Below are 5,477 nucleotides of genomic sequence, written 5' to 3' on the forward strand. Positions count from 1 at the left end.
GTCCATTTTTCTCCGTGAATATGAACATGATTTCACACAGTGTTGGCTGTTAATCTGATTAACGATTAAAATGTTAATCGCGTTCGACGATTAAAATTAATTAGTCGTAATCAACTGTACGATTAATGATAATAATTTAAAACATTAATCGTTAATCCAATTAAAAATAAAATCTGATTAATTTATCTAGTTTGTCCGAGTTTGAAACCAAACACCAGTTATAGTAATTATTTTGTGTTTTACGCTTATAAAAAGCACATAATATAAAAAAATTATAATTATTGTTATTAGTAATACATAAACTGGGAACTTTTACAAACCTAGTTTGTAAAACGTTTGTTGGTATATATCTTAATGAAAATGCACACCAAATTGCTTAGATTGATGAGGAAACCCGACTTAGCCATACCGGATTAACTTGGTTTGTGTACACAGGGAAATTCCAGCATAACTTAATTAATCACCAAACCTACTTGATCAAATTAAGAGTTAATGATTAAAAATTATTTTTTTAATCGCTGTTACGATTAACTGTTTAGTCAGATTAAAATTAATCATGATTAACTGTGATCAGATTGAATTTAATCGAATTAACTAACTGATTAAAACATCAATCGATTAATTCCAACATTGATTTCACATACATATCACTATACCAAGTTTCAGTTCTCCCCCACAAATACTTCCAGAGATATGTATGTAATATGAAAATTCCAATTTGTATGGAAGGGGCCTTGAGTTACCGGACTTACTTTCAGTCTAAGACCATCCTTCCGAAATCCGTAGTAAGCGTACTAAATTTCGTTCTGATCGGAAAGCCGGTTAAGGAACTAGCCTATTTTTCAATCCAGGTCATAAACCAGCTTTGAGCAAAATTTCATTTTGAAACAGGTGGCAATTCTTAAAAAAGTAGCCTATTTTCCAGTCTAGGTCATAAGCTATCTGTGTGCAAACTTTCATGCAAATCCATTCAGTCGTTCCCGCATATTAAATAAACCAAACTTTTTAAAAGTTGGCAACTCTTAAACCAATCTGGCCCATAAGCTATCTGTGTACAAATTTTCATGCAAATCCGTTCAGTCGTTTCCGCGTGATGATTTCCCAAACATCCAAACATACAAACTTTCACATATATAATATTATTAAGATAAAGTAATAAAACATTGTCAGTTATTTTTTTAGTACTATAAAGGTCGCAAGGAATGCCGAACTCGAACTGCGGGAGTCAGGGTGCTCGGAAATCGCCACCATAATGGAAAACAAGAGTGGCCAACGTTTTGTGCAACTTAGTGGAACAGCCATTAGGGCCCTCTACCAAACGATAACTAAACGCTAGAATCCATACTTGGTAGCCAAAATACACCGTCCGATAAAACATTGTGCTTACATAGTTATGAGAAAATCCAACAAACTTGAGAAAATGCGGACAAAAATAAGTTACAGGTGTCGCACTACACCCAGAAAAAGGTTTAGTTATAATTACCAAGATTTGGTTATATTGACCAAGTAACAAAGTTGGATATGGCGAAATAAATATCTAGTTCACGAAAGTCTGCAATTTACTTGAGACTTCTAGTTGGGACAAATGTATATTCGTTAAAAATTACAAAACGACTACCTGATTGGCAACATTATTAGTTGAATAAAATCATTGTTGAGCAAATATAAAAAATGCTTTGGTTGATACCAGTTGTCAGTTAATTTTGTGAACTTGCTGTAGGCTTGAATCAGCTAACCGTTTATTATTGAAAAAACGAACCGTTTATTATTGGAAACGATTCAATAAGTGGGATTGTGTGCATTGCTCAGCTGGCGCTCTTCGTATATGAAACACAAATGTGCTCAGAGAGCGCTCAGCATTCTTCAGGGGTGGCTCACAAGCATGAATATGTTCCGCTCTCAAACCAAATCGGTGTTGCCTCAACTAAGATTTGGTAACTATGACTAAACCATGTGTTGAAAGAAAGCTTATCTGCATTAGCAGAGCTTAATAACATCCTTGTATGAACCATACGTTAAGCTGAATGGAATTTGTAGAAATGTGCTTCAGAGAAATATTTATTAGTATTTACCAAACACTTGAACTAAATTAACGATTTGGTACAACCTAGATGAATATTAGAAGCTTTAATATATTTAGTTACTAGCTTATACCCGCGGGTTTCACCCCGCGCTTTTATACAAATATGAAAAATAATTTAATGATGTTAGATTTTATTTCTGTGCCCATTTCGTTATAACTCGTTATTTTTTAAGCGAGTTAAGGTATTTAGGCCGTTTAAAACTATGAAATTATAAAATCTCGTCTGCGCGCTGGACATACGAAAGATATCAAGTTTACCTCAAAATGGTTCCAGGTATACGACGCGTGAACGTGTAACCTTCTTGGAGGTGCCACGGCAGGTTCTAATATTTCCAACTCAAATTTAGTAAACTGGCCTTGATAAAATACCACTTCTCATTACTATAGCAAATGCCTCAAGAGAGCTTTAGATTATAAGGCTGAACCCGGCTCTCCCTTTTCCAGTTAATGAAATTTATTCTGTCAGTACGGCACTTATAAAATAAATCTCCATAACAAATTTAAAATACTTATTATATATTAAGAAGTTTTTAGTATGTATGAGAGGCGACATGCCTCCTTTTTTAATAACTCACATTTTTTCCATGAGCAATTGATACATTTTGTATACACAACTCCATACCAAGTTCCAGTATTCTTCCACAAACACTTCCAGGGATATGTGACAAGAAAAAGTAAATTTGTACTGGAAGTGCCACGCCTCTTTTTCTTATAACCCTAATCTTCTTCCATGAATTTAGAATTGATTTTACATACCCCAGCACCAAGTCCCAGTACTGTAACATGAACACCTCTAGAGATAAGCAGTATAAAAGAGTAAATTTGTACGGGAGGAACCATGTCCCCTTTTCGAATAGCGCAAATTTTTCTCCATGAGTATGGAATTAATTTTGTATACACATCTCGGTGCCAAGTTCCAGTCCTCTGCAATAAACACCTCCAGAGATATGCAGCATAGAAAAATCAATTTGCATTTTGTATACACATCTCGGTGCCAAGTTCCAGTCCTCTGCAACAAACACCTCCAGAGATATGCAGCATAGAAAAATCAATTTGCATGGAGTTACCACACCATCTTTTCCAATAACTCTCATTTTTCTCCATGAGTAAGGTATTAGTTTCACATACAAACATACATACATATGTATTTCCATACCAAGCTTGAGTGCTTTACCCCAAACATTTGAAGAGATCTGCAATATGAAACTTTCAGTCAGTATGGGAGGTGCTACACCAATTTTCCAAAAACGTCCATTTTTCTCCTGGAATATGAACATGATTTCACACAGTGTTGGAAAACTGTTAATCTGATTAACGATTAAAAATTAACTATTAAAATTTTAATCGCGTTTGACGGTTAAAATTAATTAGTCGTAATCAACTGTACGATTAATGATAACATTTTTTAATCGTTAATCGCTGGCTCCGATTACGTTTAATTAATTTAAAACATTAATCGTTAATCCAATTAAAAATAAAATCTGATTAATTTTTTTAGTTTGTCCGAGTTTGAAACCAAACACCAGTTATAGTAATTATTTTGTGTGTTTACGCTTATAAAAAGCACATAATATACAAAAATTTTAATTATTATTATTAGTAATATATAAACTGGGAACTTTTACAAACCTGGTTTGTAAAACGTTTGTTGGTATATATCTTAATGAAAATGCACACCAAATTGCTTAGATGGATGAGGAAACCCGACTTAGCCATACCGGATTAACTTGCTTTGTGTGCACAGGGCAATTCCAGCATAACTTAATTAATCACCAAACCTACTTGATCAAATTAAGAGTTAATGATTAAAAATTAATTTTTTAATCGCGTTACGATTAACTGCTTAGTCAGATTAAAACTAATCATGATTAACTGTAATCAGATTGAATTTAATCGAATTAACTAACTAATTAAAACATCAATCGATTAATGCCATCATTGATTTCACATACATATCACTATACCAAGTTTCAGTTCTCTCCCACAAACACTTCCAGAGATATGTATGTAATATGAAAATTCCAATTTTTATGGGAGGGGCCTTGAGTTATCGGACTTAATTTCAGTCTAAGACCATCCTTCCGAAATCCGTAGTAAGTGTACTAAATTTCGTTCTGATCGGAAAACCGGTTAAGGAAGTAGCCTATTTTTCAATCCAGGTCATAAACCATCTTTGAGCAAAATTTATTTTCCAAACAGGTGGCAATTCTTAAAAAAAGTAGCCCTTTTTCCAGTCTATGCCATAAGCTATCTGTGTGCAAAATTTCATGCAAATCCGTTTAGTCGTTTCCGCGTATTAGTTTAATTAAACTTTTTTAACAGGTGGCCACTCTTCCAAAAAGTTTGCCTATTTTCCACTGTAGGTCATAAGCTATCTCTGTGCGAAATATCATGCAAATCCATTCAGTCGTTTTCGCGTATTAATTTAATGAAACTTTTTTAACAGGTGGCAACTCTTAAGAAAAGTAGCCTATTTTCCAATCTAGGTCATAAGCTATCTGTGCGCAAATTTCCATGCAAATCCATGCAGTGGGTCCAGCATATTAAATAAATTAAACTTTTTTAAAAAACTCTTAAAAAATAGCCTATTAACCAATCTGGCCCATAAGCTATCTGCGTACAAAATTTTATGCAAATCCGTTCAGTCCTTCCTGCGTGATGATTTCCCAAACATCCAAACATACAAACTTTCACATTTATAATATTAGTAAGATAATTACCAACCCATGGTAATAGTTCCCAATCCTTGCTAACAGTTCCCAAATATTGGCAAAATTCGGGAGCTAAATATCATTAGTTGTCGAAACTAATCCTTTTTCTCAGTGTATGTAACAAAATACCGATTTAGTGCGATTAATTAAAAACTTTCTATTTTCTACGTTTAAAATATGATAAATAAATGTAAAAAAAAATTAATTTGGGTGTGTAAATTTACATATCAGTTAACATATGAGCGCACACGCGCACCAATGCTTACCCCTGCATATGAAATGGAATAATAACTACACTCAGAAAAAGGTTTAGTTATAATTACCAAGATTTGGTTATAGTGACCAAGTGGCATAGTTGGATATGGCGAAATAAATATATAGTTCACGAAAGTCTGCAATTTACTTGAGACTTCTAGTTGGGACAAATGTATATTTGTTAATAATTACAAAACGACTACCTTGAGTGGACAATATTGTTAGTTGAATAAAATCATAGTTGAGCAAATATAAACAATGCTTTGGTTGCTACAAGATTTCAATTAATTTTGTGAACTTGCTGTAGACGTGAATCAGCTAACCGTTTATTATTGAAAAAAAAGTTTCAGTTTGACACAAATAAAAATTTACTCGATGGTTGTTGTGTTTACTTTCTTCTTTTATTTGCATATATTAAGCATAAAAAA

This window comes from Rhagoletis pomonella, unplaced genomic scaffold (genome assembly GCF_013731165.1).
Source record: "Rhagoletis pomonella isolate Grant_MI unplaced genomic scaffold, Rhpom_1.0 Rhpom_scaffold_00789, whole genome shotgun sequence".
In the NCBI taxonomy this organism is placed as follows: domain Eukaryota; kingdom Metazoa; phylum Arthropoda; class Insecta; order Diptera; family Tephritidae; genus Rhagoletis; species Rhagoletis pomonella.